The sequence below is a fragment of the Lynx rufus genome, unplaced genomic scaffold (genome assembly GCF_022079265.1).
Source record: "Lynx rufus isolate CCGP_SWC_20201006 ecotype Redwood Valley unplaced genomic scaffold, mLynRuf1.p SCAF_2, whole genome shotgun sequence".
NCBI classification, from domain to species: Eukaryota; Metazoa; Chordata; class Mammalia; order Carnivora; family Felidae; genus Lynx; species Lynx rufus.
The window spans coordinates 56,512,393-56,527,232 of record NW_025814834.1 but is presented as its reverse complement, the minus strand read 5'-3'; positions in this window follow the sequence as shown (position 1 = coordinate 56,527,232).

The following is a 14,840-nucleotide window of genomic DNA, read 5'->3' as shown; positions in this document are numbered from 1 at the left end:
CCTTGCCAGTGGGCAGCATGCCTCAGACACCCCGGTGCCAACCCCACCATTCAGTTCCCTCTCCCTTAACACCCAAGGGCACAGTTTGAAAACTCTTAGCAAGATAACTTTGTTCAAGGAAACTTTTTGATGGTTATCACAAAGATTGTTAAATTGCCACTTATCGATACTTAAGAAATCCTGTTTTCCTCACCTTATCTTAAGATTCAATGAAAGCTCTAAAAATACACAGTAACCACCAAGAGACAACTCCCACCCCTCATTTAAATAACCTTTGATCTTCATCGTATGACCTTCCAAATATACACTTTATATACATCTTGTCTCAAATTTCACATCGTATGGAACTCTAAGGAGGACACACAAAAATTTGCTCTTAAAAATTCTAAAAGTCAGATGCACAGATATGATGTAACTCCCACTTTCCCTCCCTCTCCTTTTCCTTATCTTTTTCTCTCAAATTCTCTCAACCCATTCCTCATCCTCCCTCTCCTTCACTATCTCTCTCCAAAAAAAAAAAAAAAAAAAAAATCAGCCAGGTTGAATGAGGAATCTGTACAGAAGGGGAGAACATTTCAATCTCTTCCCCTCCCAGTCTCAGACTTAGCAGATATGGGCCTTTTGATGTGGGGGAGTCTAGAGGGAAGGCCAGAAGCAAATCACCTTCCTGGTGTTTCTGTCTCAGAGAGCCCAGAGTCACATCAGTCAGTGATGGTCATGTGAGAGAGACGCCCAGTAAGAGAAGGGCACGGGAGACAGCTGCCTATGGACAGAAGCATAAAAGAAGGAACTGGGAGTTTGTGCCACTTGTTAGCAATAACCACATTTTCTTCCTTCTTTTTATGTGTTTGCTTTCTGGTGAGCAAGTGACCACTCATTTTTCTCCTTATTTTCATGGCTGTCTCTAGCTACCCTATTTTTTTTTTTTTTTAATATTGCTGGATTATGCTAGCAGTGGACAGGAAATAAACATTTCCTCAGATATGGTAGGAACCTACAGTGAAATATTTGCAGTTTCTCACAGGTACAGGTCAAGTTAACCAAACAGGGTGGGGCCTGATCCCCAGAATTAAGTGAAGTCAAGAGCGTTAGAAGGCTGTCCTTTCCAGACTGTGGCCTGGCCTGGAGGCTGAGCCAGTTCAGTGTTCCACACACCTTTATGGAGGCCCTAAGCGCTAGGCACTACTAGGTATGGAGGCTCTGGAAATTGGTTCTGCTATTCAAGAGCCCTGGGTTGTCCTCATTTTACTATTATTGTTGTTTTTTGCAGTCAGGGAGGTGGGTGATCTTTTCTTATTCTAGGCAACATTCAAATACCTTGCATACACCCACAGACGGGTCTGAGACTCAAAGAGAACATTCCCCAGAGGGGACTACACTGTGTCCCTGGAGGGAGGGGCGGTGACTTGGGAAAGGAAAGTGGAGAAGGGATACAGATATATCATCTAGATCAGGCTAGGTGGCTTGAGAACTTGGGGAGAGGGAGTTGTGAAGAGCAAAAGACTTTCAGGAGAAATCATAGGACAGGATATAGAATATACTAATTTAGGAGAGAAGAGCTCCGGGAAGGAGATAGGCAGGAGAGGACAGAGAGATCGCTTCCTGACAGGAAACTCACCACCGGGAAACTGCTCATAACCAGGAAGTGTCGGAGAGCGATTTCAGCACCCAGAGCTCTGGATGTGCTGCCCACATGCCAGTCACATGGCTGCAGAAAGAACAGAATCAAAACTGGAGGGCAAATCTGGTGAACGAAAGCAAAGCCAGGACTTTGCCCGCTTCTCCAGAAACCAGAAGGCCACAAGAGAGACCATTCATCCTAGATCTCAGAATAGGATGATAGGATAACTAGCATAGGCTGGCCCAGGGAAGGAGCTAGAAGAGCTAACACTCGTAGTGTGTGCCAGGCACTATTCTAAGTACATTCAAGTATTAGCTCATTTAACCATCAACAAAGAGCTCTGTGAGAGGTGTTACTATTATAACCATTCTACACATGAGAAAATTGAGAAACACAATGGTTAATTTATTTCTGCACAGCTACTCAGTAATGTAGTCTGGATTTGAAACCAGGGAGTGTTGTTCTGTGGTTGCAGAGCCCACACCCACAATCCTATGCTGTAGCACTAAAAAAGAAGAACAGAACAAAATGGGGAACAACAAGTTAATGTTTTCAAGAGAGTAATTGAATTGTTTTTACAATTTACTTCATTCATCACTAAAATGTGTCCTGAAGTTCTCTTACGTCATAGTAAAGGCATTTGCTCACATGACATTTTGAGCATATTGTACAAGAGAAACATATATGCATTCAGCAAATATTTATTGATGGCCTTCTCTATTCCAGGCAGTAGATTAAATGATAGAGTTCCTGGTTTCATGGAGTTTACAGTCAAGGGTGAGAACTCAGTGGTCACAAGTTATTACTGGAGAATGCACGATAGAGAAAAACCCTCACACTTAAAAAAAAAAAAACACACACACACACAAAACGGAGGTGACTGGGTGGCTCAGTTGCTAGAGCAACTGACTCCTGACTTCAAGGTCGTGAGCTCAAGCCCCACATCAGGTGTAGAGATTCCTTTAAAAAACATAATTAGGAGAACCTGGGTGGCTCAGTCGGTTAAGCGTCGGACTTTGACTCAGGTCATGATCCCACAGCTCGTGGGTTCTAGCTCTGCATCAGGCTCTGTGCGGACAGCTCAGAGCCTGGAGCCTGCTTCAGATTCTGTGTCTCCCCTCTCTCTGCTCCTCCCCCAGTTGCAATCTGTCTTCCTCTCAAAAAATAAATATATGTTAAAAACTAAAAATAATAATAATAATAATAATATAATTAAAATTTTGGGGCTCCTGGGTGGCTCAGTGGGTTAAGCTTCTAACTTTGGCTCAGGTCATGATCTTATAGGGGGTGGAATAAAGCCCCTTTAGTAACTTAACCTACTTTGCATTTCTTTTCTTTTAAGTTTATTCATTTATTTTTGAGAGAGAGAGACAGAGAGAGTACTCAGGGCAGGTAGAGAGGGAAACAGAGAATCCCAAGCAGGCTCCATGCTGTCAACACAGAGCCCAACATGGGACTTGAACCAAAAACCTTGAAATCATGACCTGAGCCAAAATCAAGAGTTAGAAGCTTAACTGACTGAGCCACCCAGGCACCTCCTACTTTGCATTTCTGTCAGAAAGCTCCTGGTTGGCAAGGTGATCTCAACACTCTTTTCACTCTTCCCCTCACTGGTTGGTGGAAAAGCATGGGTCTCTGGGAACAACTGTGGTCCCAGTTCAAATTTTGGACCTCCCATTTTATCCTGTTTTGTTGGAAAAACAAAACAACCTAAGGCAAGTAAAGGTAGCACTATCCCCCAAATTAATTTGTTCTGTTTACATACACACACACACACACACAGAGTGATCCAGTGGCCGCATGAAAGCAAGTCCTAAGAGTGAAAAGTACAAAAGGACAAATATAACAACAAGAGGAATAAAAATGATATAATGAGATCTTCATAAGGATCCCCATGATTGTTCTTCTCCCTGGGATCCTCCAAGCAAGTGCCACTTTATAACAAGACTATTTCTTTGGTCAACATTTCTAAAGTAATCAAAGCCAATAGGCTTAAAAAAGAAAAGCTAATTGTTACCACTTGGACAATTGGAATCATCCAAGGGAATTTTTAAAACTTTTGATGCCGAGGTTCTACCCCCAAAGATTATGACTGAATAGGTCAGGGGTACAACCTGGACATCAAGACTTTTAAAGCTCTCTGACTTGGGGCACCTGGGTGGCTCAGTCTGTTAAGTATCCAACTCTAGATATCAGTTCAGGTCTTGATCTCAGGATCATGAGTTCAGGCCCCACATTGGGCTCCATGATGTGGAGCCTACTTAAAAAAATAAATACATAAATATATAATATGATTCTAATGTGGAAAATCATCAGTGTCAGATTTGAAACATAAGACAAGATTGGCTTTCATCTATTTAAAAATAATTAGGGGCGCCTGGGTGGCTCAGCCGGTTAAGCATCTGACTTCGGCTTGGGTCATGATCTCACAGTTCGTGGGTTCAAGCCCTGTGTCAGGCTCTGTGCTGACAGCTTGGAGCCTGGAGCCTGCTTCAAATTCTGTGTCTCTCTTTCTCTCTGACCGTCCCCTGTTCCCTCTCTGTCTCTCTCAAAAATAAACATTAAAAAAATTTTTTTAACATAATTAATGTGCCGTGTCTAAACAGGACAGCCTTCACCCTTGGTTCAGAATCTGGGCTATACCCCGCTGACCCTTTAGAGGGTGGCTTTGATGGCTATCCCTTCCAGAGAGGACATAGTGACAGGACACACACCTGAGCCATGCACTTCTGTTGCCGTGCTAAGCCCAATTATCAGAACCACCATCCTTCTCCTGACGTGATGAGGGAAGTCAGTTTCTGCGAAGTTAGAACCACCTCCGAACCTTTCTCCCCACATGTCTCTGCTATCGTTGTACAGAGATCTTGCCTGGAATGCCGAGAAGCTGTATCCCTGAGCACTTTGGGAAGTGCAGCCTCCTGGCAGGAAAGCCAAACGCGCTCTAAAGCCTGCTGCACTCTTGTGTGGGAGAGGTGGTCTACCTTCACTTCCAAGAGAACTTTTCTGTGATGGATTCAGTTCCAAAGTTTGCTTCTTCCAAATACATTTATCATCATCTTATTCACATGCTTTTATCTATTTCATTCTAAAAATATTACAAGAGTTTTTATCAGGGGAGGTTAACACCTTTTATTTTAGTCAAAACATTTTGAAAGAATTATATATTGTTCTAGGGGCAAATGCAAAAAACTTGGGGAAATCTTCTATAAATGACATTCATTTTACTTATTTCCACTCACCAGTCATAATGTACCTGTAGCATTTCTCTGTGCACTGATTTTATTACTATTGTACATATATATATACATATATATTAATTTGGTGTCTAGTCAAAAAACAAGGACAACTTAAGGCTCGTATATTTCAAAGGCAAACAAGTCAACAGATTATATAGCGTCATATATATAGCATTTGTCACTTTCAAAGGCTTCTAGTTATTATTTGAGTTATACCGGTCAATATCTATATAGTTATTTTGTAGTTATCTCAGGATCACGAGAGATTTTTTCAAATAGCACTAACATATTACTATGATATGCTGTTAAAAAAAAGCAGTTTCATTTCTGCCTGAAAATAGAACATGGAACAACACTACAGTGCCAATGCTGTCCTGTACGATGTCACACAATGCAAGAAAAAGGAAGTCTATGAGTTCATAAACTCCAAGAAGTCAGGGACCAAGTGTGTTTTATTCACTGTTGTATATTCAGCACTTAGCACTGTGGCTAGCATACAAAAAATAATCAATTAATAAATGTTTGTTTAGTGAGAATAAACACGGAAAGAGAATAAAAGGAAGGGAGGGAGGGAGTAAAGGAGAATATGGAAATAAAATGGGAGAACACTTCACAAACCCTAGTATGGAACCTTTTCTGTTTTGGCCACATTTATTACCCTTGCTGGAAATAAAGTCTTTGCATAGAAACCAGATATTTTTTGAATGATGGTTAACACTACATAATCACATGTATATTGTCAGAATTTTTTGGTGGCAAGTAGCAGAAACCCCACCTCACTTATTTTAAACAAATAAGGAGAATATTTTTGCTCACAACAAGTTCCAGTTCCTGGCTAGCTTTAGTATGCCAATATCCAGATGCTCAAACAGTGTTCTCTGATCTGTCATCCTCTGTCCTTCTCTCCCCCCCCCCCCCCGCCCTGTCCCTTTCCTTACTAGGTTTATTTAGGTAGAATTTCTGCATGTGCTGGGGAATATGGGCCCTGATAGTTCAGATACCTCTCTCTCTCTGAGCATTCATATCAATCTCCCAAAACAGTGTTGGTCCTGCTTAGACAGGTCACAAGCTCATTCCTAGACCAGTCTATATTTCCTGAGACATGGGTTACTCTGCTTGGCCAACCCTAATCACTCAGAGCAAGAGAGAAGCAGTTCTCAAAATATAAGCTATGGGATAAACACAAAACTGACAGATATCTGTGAAACCATGCAAAGGACTTAAAATATAATACTAATTTTTTTAGAAGATGTAAAATTGTATTTGTAAGATGGCAAGTGTGCAAAACAATTTTTTAAAAAAAGGAAAAAGAAAGGTAAAAGGTGACCATCAAAAAAATGAACTAAAATAAATTCCTCTAAAATATTAATAATGGTTATGTTTGGGTGGTAGAACTCTGGATAATGTTTTTCTACTTTTCTTTTGTTCACAATTTTCTCCATTGATTACCCATCATTTCTATTATTAAAAAAATTCATATGGGGGGCCTGGCTGGCTTAGTCAGTGGAATGTGCGACTCTTGATCTAGGAGTTATGAGTTCAAGCCCCATGTTGGGTGTACAGATTACTAAAAACAATATATAAAAACTTTAAAAAATTCACAATGTTGAAGGACATGTTTTACATTATAGTTATTTGTGTAGATTTTTTTTTTTTTCACTTTCCAAACTGTGAAAGGAAGGACCAAGTCTTGTACAACTGATTTCTTTCATGGCCCCTAATACAGTGTGTTGCCCTTACTAGATTCTCAGGAAATATTTGTTGAACAAAAGACAAAACTTAGCTGCCTCCCCACTTTTCCATCCTGCCTGAAATCTCTGCACTTGTAACTTCTTTGCATTAAGGCAATGAAGGCTCTTGATAAGCCAAAAATATGTTTTCCAAGAAATGTAATACAAGAAATGTAAGTGTACTACTTAACACCTTAATTGAACCAAAAAAGCAAGCCTACATTCTTACAAAATGCAGTAGGAATGGGACAAAGAAAAGGTTCACTGAAAGGGAAAGGGGGATGCTGAGTGATTTTCAAGGATAAGGAAAGACATTCTCCTAGTAGAGTACTTCATAGTCTGGAAGCCTACGAAGCCTAGGCTACAGGCTTTCTTCAAACTACGCATATTTGTCCTTTGTCATTGTGATCTATCCTAAACACATTTCGTGAAATGTTACTGAAGGAAGAATGTTGTAGGGCATCTGTTTCCCAGATGTTCAGCCTTGGTAAAGTCTATGGTAGATGACCAGGGAAAAAGCAAACATTCTATTTTATTGCCTATGGGATATTAACCAGTTTTGTATTTATTGATCAAATCATTTCAACATTCCTGACTATATGTGTGTATATATTTAGCAATATAATACTGATATTTATTGATAAGAATTTGTTCTTCAAATTATCCTTTGAATTGATCTTACTCTCTTACTGGTTCCCTCATTAATTAATGAGTTGATGAAATTTTGATACATCTTCTTTATATATTTGCATGAAAATTATGTATAACTTTTTAAAATGATATTTTAGCACCATGGATCTTTCTAGGAACATTTTTATTGGTTCATATGTTAGCAAGTTCAAAATTAAAATTCTCAGTTTCCAAAAGATATCATTTCATTTTCAAAATGTTATCAGTTTTGCAATAAATCTAATTTTCCTGAATTTGAATTAAAAACATACTCCTCAGATAATTTTCAAATGGTGTTTGAAAAGAAGAAATTACTTGCTTTAAAATCAGATCTTTAAATAAAATGACATATTAAGAGCAGATAGATCAAGAGAGTGTGAAGAGAACAAAATTAATAAGGGATCAATACAAAGATGTATGATTTTAATACTATCCTGGATAAAGGTCAATAGCACAATTAAATAGATGACTTGTAAGCATTTACAAAAAAAAAAAAAGATCATTAGCACAGAATTATTATTGAGGCAAGAATTAACATGGAGTGTGATCCATATACCCACCTTGTTTACTCAAGAAATATTTGTGTGTGTGTGTGTGTGTGTGTGTGTGTGTGTGTGTGTGTTTTAATGTGTATTTATTTTTGAGAAAGAGACGGAGTGGAGCAGGGGAGGGGCAGAGGGAGAGAGACATATACAGAATCTGGAGTAGGTTCCAGGCTCTGAGCTGTCAGCACAGTGCCCCAAGAAATACTTGTTTGATCGGCTAATACCTTAGAGTAAATCATGTATGAAAATGTTCATTTACCCCCACACCATTTGCATTTCTCCTTTAAAAGTTTACCTTCAAGGGGCACCTGGGTGACTCATTCCATTAAGCATCTGACTTCGGCTCAGGTCATGATCTTGGGGTTTGTGAGTTCAAGCCCCGCATGGGTTCTGTGCGGACAGCTCGGAGCCTGAGAGCCTGCTTCAGATTCTGTGTCTCCCTCTTTCTTAGCCTCTCCCCTGCTCGCACTCTGTCTCTCTCTCTGAAAAATAAATAAACATTAAAAACATTTTTTTAAGTTTACCTTCAAGCATTCCAGTATCTTGGTTCTTAAAAGTTAAGGCATCAAGTAAAAAAGTGTAATATAATCTACTCTGCATTTTGTTTCCTGAATATTTTACTTTATTGACTCAAATGTCAGTGGAGTAATGCAGATCTTAAATTGGTATGATTTAAGCCAAAGATAATGAGTGTTTTAGGACCTAGCCTAGGTAAAATTGTAGGTAACACTGATCTTTGAGGACCCATTTTCTCCCTTCAAGAACCCCTTTCTACCAGAGATCCTCTTCTTCAGGCTTCTTCTTGACATGCAGGAACCCCGTTACATTGCCCTTCCCAGGCCTGTCATTCCAACTTTATCCCAAATACTGTCACCTGTAGGCTTTCACTCGCCAAAAACTTATTGTATTCTGTTTCCTTAGGTTTATGAAAGTTGAGGTCTCTCTTCCCTTCTTCTAATTTCTTTTCTCACTTTTGCGTAAACCAATCCCCAAAGAAAAATGTTGTTGATTGGTCAGAGCCCAACACATCAAATTAGGCCAAGTTTACACTTGAGCAGATTTACTGCGTGTTAAAGGTCATGCTCACCTCTCTGTACCATGACACTAGATCAATTGTTAGCCTGATTCAGATTCCTAGCTCTTTTCTCATTATATTCTTTCATGTGGTCAATCAGATGATAAAATCTCAAAGCAAGTTTGAGAACAGAATTGTCCAACCTCAAAACAATCTAATCTTCCTTAAATTTGATTGAACCCTTAGCCAGCAGTCTCAAAAGTACCTGAGGCAAAACAAATGCAAACGTTAAAAAAAAAAAAAAAAAAGAAAAAAGAAGACTATCTTTATTTTAGGAGTGATCCCTTTAAGTTAGGAGTGAAGTAGTTTGTGGAAAATTGGATAAAGACTAAAAAAGGAAATTAATCTGAAGTCACATTTTGTGTTTTATCCAATAATAACAAGCCAAATATTCACAAAAATCTCACAGAAAAGGTGCCTGGTTAGTGGTAGAAATTTGTCCTGGAATGCAATGAAGAGGAAGCTAACATACATAAATACATATATAAAAATGATCTACTGAAATTTCTTTGTTTAACCTGGAAGCTATGGACCAGTGAACTGAAAAAGAAAGAAGCAGAGACAATACTCCATTAATGAAAGAACCTGGTGAAGGTATAATAGGAAAGGGAGGGAGCTCTGGTTCTGGTCTCTGTTACCTGGAGCTCAGCTGAGAAACACTACCTGCAGGAACATGCTACTGGTTCAGATATGTTGTTATTATTTTATAAATGCTATGGAGATTTATTTAAAAAAAAATAAAGCAAAAGAACAAAGAATAAAAACATGAAGTTTTATTTGGACTTTGCCTGTGTTTAGTAATTAAACTTTGGTCAAATTACTCAAACCACAATGAGGAGACAGCAATTTTCACTGAGCTGAGAGGAAATGATAATGAATCCCCACTACCTATTACCCGGGTGCTTAAGATTTGGTAGTTCTTATGTGTGTTTTTGAGATTAAACATAAACTAACTGTTTAATTTCTTAATCCTGAAAACAACATTTTCTCAGCAACATGATGCTAGCCAAGGAGGTTCCAGAATCTTCCTGAGGCTGCCCATAGGAGACTATGCAGACAAACCCATTTAAAGGAAGACTACCTCTGAAAATACCAAGATGTAGTACCTATCAAAAGGATTGGGGTATTTTAATTCAAGGTAAAAAACTGAAACATGTTCCTGGAGCAGAATATCTGTTAGATGCCTCAAAATCAGCCCAGCCAAACAACTCTCTTTATAGCTTTCTTTATCCCTTCTGACTCCTACCTTACCCTTATAGCCTGAGGAGTTAGTGGTACTGTCATCATCCACTCAGTTTAAGAAACTCAACTCCTACCTTATTCTTTTTTTTTTTTTAATGTTTATTTTTGAGAGAGTGAGATAGAGAGTAAGTGGGGGAGGGGCAGAGAGAGAATCCCAAGTAGGTTCCATACTGTCAACGCAGAGCCTGACACAGGGCTTGATCTCACAAACCGAGAGATCATGACCTGAGCCGAAACCAAGAGTCAGATGCTTAACTGACTGAACCACCCAGATGTCCCCCTACTTTCTTTATTTAAGCAGTTACTAAATCTTGTAAACTTCCTCAGAAGGTGTTTGTTTTCCTTACATATATCCAACAACTCTGCCCCATCACTCCTGACTAGTCTAACCCCTCCTCTGCCTTATTCACCCCTAATAGCAATACAGTTAGCTGAAATGAAATAATTGATGCATTAAAAACAAAAATCCAATTGAGTAAATGTGAAGATCTAATTGGCTTTCTTAAGTGATTCATAAATCAGGCAGCATCCCATCTAACAAGTACAAAGGAGCTCTGAAGAGCTGTATAAAAAGGAAGGTTTTTATAGGAATGAGGGTGGGGCAAGGAAGTTATCAAGCCAAAAAAAAAAAAAGAAATGATTGTTTCAGGCAAGGTCACTTTTCCTTATGGGGAAGGGGGGGGGGTCTTATTATACAGATTACCTCATCTTCCTTTGGGGTATGGAGAGAGCCCATGTGACAGATTACCTCCCTGGTGCCGATCAGAAAATTCCTGACTGACTTTCCTGACTGACTGGTTAAGACTGCATTTCTGGGAAGGTTACAATTAGGCTAAGTATTATGCCCCAGTTTGTTGATGTGGCCTAGTATAATATATGACTCCATTTTGGGTCTGTGGTGTGTTTTTGTTGTTGTTGTTTTAATGTTTATTTATTTTTGAGAGACAGAGACAGAGCATGAGCAGGAGAGGAACAGAGAGAGGAAGACACAGAATCCAAAGCAGGCTCCAGGCTCTGAGCTGCCAGCACAGAGCCTGACATGGGGCTTGAACTCACAAACCACGAGATCATGACCTGAGCCAAAGTCAGACACTTAAACTGAGACACCAGGTGTCCCTTGGTCTATGGTTTTCTTTTTGACAATGTATATTTATAAACACCTTGAAAAAGAGGAAAAAAATTTAGATTTAATTCCTGCCATTGGGCACCTGGGTGGCTCAGTTGGTTAATCCAACTTTGACTCAGGTCATGATCTCACAGTTCGTGAGTTTGAGCCCCACATCTGGCTCTCTTCTGTCAGCCTGCTTAGGAGCCTCTGTCCCTCTCTCTCTGCCCGTCCCCCACTTGTGCTTTCTCTCCCTCTCTCTCAAAAATAAACATTTTTAAAAATTTTTTTAAGATTTAATTCATCAATTGTCATCTACTGAAAATACATGGATTTTATAAAATAATTCGTATTATAAAAATTACAAATACATAGGAGAGAAGGCATAATGAAGCTTGATGACCTGTCACCTCTCATTGTTCCTCCTGTCTGCTCTTCTCCCAATTTTTTTTCTCCTGGAATATTTTGAAGCAAATTTGTTCATCATATTGGCTCACCAGTATGTATTTCATATACTGAATTTTTGAAATTTTAGTATCACTCAAAGAAAGAGAGAGGAGAAATTTGTGGCTAACAGTTGAGAACATAATCTGTCCCCTTAACAAGGGTTTTTCTTTAGGAATTTTTCCTAATTATCTATCTTCCTTTCCTTCATAAATTTCTCTTTAAGTTTAACAATTATATTGAATTCAATTATTTAAATTTAAGTAGGAGTTTTTATGCTGAATTGGGAGTTCTCAACTAACAAACTGTCCTCAAGTAAAATTAAATTCTTGAATTTTACTCCCAGATCAACAACACTTTATAGGTCACATACTTGAATGTTAAATATGGGCCTAGATAATCATTTGTCAATGAGATTAAGTCACTTATTCCCAGGATATCCCATAATTCAATATTAAAGTGAAGTATTATCTATTTTCACTCTTGTATAAATAATCCTATATTCTGACTATTCTATTTAATATGCATGAATTTCTTTTCTTTTTAAAAAATTTTTAATTGAGGGGTAGCTGGGTGGCTCAGTGGGTTAAGCATCGCACTCTTGATCTCAGCTCAGATCTTGATCTCAGGATCATGAGTTCAAGCCCCACATTGGGCTCCATGCTGGGCGTGGAGGCTACTTAACATAAAATAACAAACAAAATTTTTAATCAAAGTATAGTTGACATATGTTACGTTAGATTCAGGTATATGACATAGTGATTCAACCTTTATGTACACAGATAAATGCTCACCACAATAAGTATAGTTGCCATCTGTCACCATACACAGTTATTAATTTACCTACTCTTAAACATCTAAGTTATCAGTAAGGGACCCTGCATCAAGAGTGCTTATTTTTATCAACAAAATTGAGAGGGCCTTTTTGAGAATTTGTTTGAAGACCCAGATTTGAAGTTTATTTTATTATTTATTAAAGATTTTATTTTTATGTAATCTCTACACCTGACATGGGGCTCGAACTCACAACTCTGAGATAAAAATCACATGCTCTACCTACTGAGCCAGCCAGGCACCCTCAGATTTGAGGTTTAGACTCAGCTTTGTTTTGTTTGTTGTTGTTTTGAAAAAATTGTCAAACCATTAATTTTTTTATATTATGGATGAATGTGTGTTTCACTGGTAAGATTCAAGCAGTCTATAACGCCCTGGGGTGTTAAAAAGAATGCAGGGATAGTGAGTGCACCTAGAAGCACCTTTCTTTCTCCTCTCTACCCATTCAGATATTATCCATCCTTAACAAAGCCATTCAGTGGGGCACCTGGGTGGCTCAGTCAGTTGAGTGTCCAATTCTTTTTTTTAAATGTTTATTTTTATTTGTGAGAGAGAGAGAGACAGCACACAAGTGGAGGAGAGGCAGAGAGAGACAGAGAAAGAAACAGAGAACCTGAAGCAGGCTCCAGGCTCCAAGCAGTCAGCACAGAGCCCAACACGGGGCTTGAACCTGCAAACTGTGAAATCATGACCTGAGCTGAAGTCGGAGGCTTAACCGACTGAGCCAGGTGTCCCAAGTGTCCAATTCTTGATTTCAGTTCAGGTCATGATTTCAAGGTTCATGAATTCAAGCCTCACATAGGGCTCTGAACTGGCAGCACAGAGCCTGCCTGGGATTCTCTCTCTGCACCTCCCCTGCTTGTTCTCTCTCTCTCTCTCTCTCTCTCTCTCTCTCTCTCTCTCTCTTTCTCTCTCTCTCAAAATAAATATTTTTTAAAAATACCATTCAAAAGTTTCATCTTGTCATGTTGTGATTTATCACTAGAGATGTATATTTGGCCCTCATCCCTGTTTCTGTTACACAGATCCTCAAACCCTGGGAATTTCCTAAGTGATGAAAGCAATAAAGATGTCTTATATTAATGAGGTGACTTTTGGAAAGCACTGAAGAATGGGGGCAGGTTGCCAGGAGAGCAACCTTGTGATTAGAGAGTTGGAACTTTCAGTTCCCCGACCCTGCCTCTGTGGAGGGGAGAGGGTCCGGAGATTGAGTAAATGGCCAGTGATATAATCAATCATGCCTAATGAAGCCTCCATAAAAACCCGAAAAGATGGGGTTCAGAGAACCTCCATGTTGGTGAACCCATGCAGGTACTGGGAAAACAGCACACCCAGAGGGGGCATGGAAGCTCCTTAACCTTTCCCCTTCCCCATGTCTTTCCCTATGCATCTCTTCCATCTGAGTTTCATCATTTTATAATAAACCACTAATCTGGTAAGCAAAATGTTTCCCTGGGCTCTGGAACCTCTCCGATCTGTAGTCTGCCCATCAGAAGCACAGGTGACAATTAGGGCCTGCAACTCATGTCTAAAGGGGGTGGGAGGCAGTCTTGCAAGACTGAGCTTTTAATCTGTGGAATCTGATGCTGTCTCAGAATAGATAGTGTCAGCATTGAATTGAATTGTAGCGCAGCTGGTGCCCAAGAATTGCCTGTTGGTGTGGGGAAACCCCTCTTCCACGTTGGAATTGGATGCAGAACCCTTACATCTCCATCATGAAATTTTCCAAGATCCTTGAGACCATCAACAATTTCCTCACTTCTCTGAGGCATTTTAGGCCACACAAATCAGTACTTCTATATTGTCTCCCTGTTCTAACTATATTATGAGGACAAAGAAGGTGTCTTGGGCCCTTTTTAGCATTTCCAAAGCTTTACATAGTGCTGCACATATACATGATTTTCAATAAATTCTTAATTAACTAGGATATAACAAAGAATCTCAGGACTCTGAAAGATGAAATTTACATCCAAGCACTAGAATGCCTCTAAATTCATATTGTAACAATGATTTATTATGTATGCAATTTGAAGATACTAGCATAAAAATGGGTTTTTATCCGTTATTCCTAGAGCCACTTGCTTTTGTACCTTACATACTTCCAGAATTTTATTTTTTCTGGTTCATATAGTGGGCTTATATGTAAGCCCAATTTACTAGACAACAAAATGTAAAGGAGACTAAGTGTTCTTGCTTTATGTGGTAGGTAGAAACCCAGGGCAGTGAGCTGGAGGAGAGGCAGGGAGGAATGGGAAGCAACGTACACGTGGGCTGTATGGGAAAGCAGTGCCACAAGGTAGTCAGCCAATGAGAAGGAATGGTGAGAGTCAGTGTGGGTC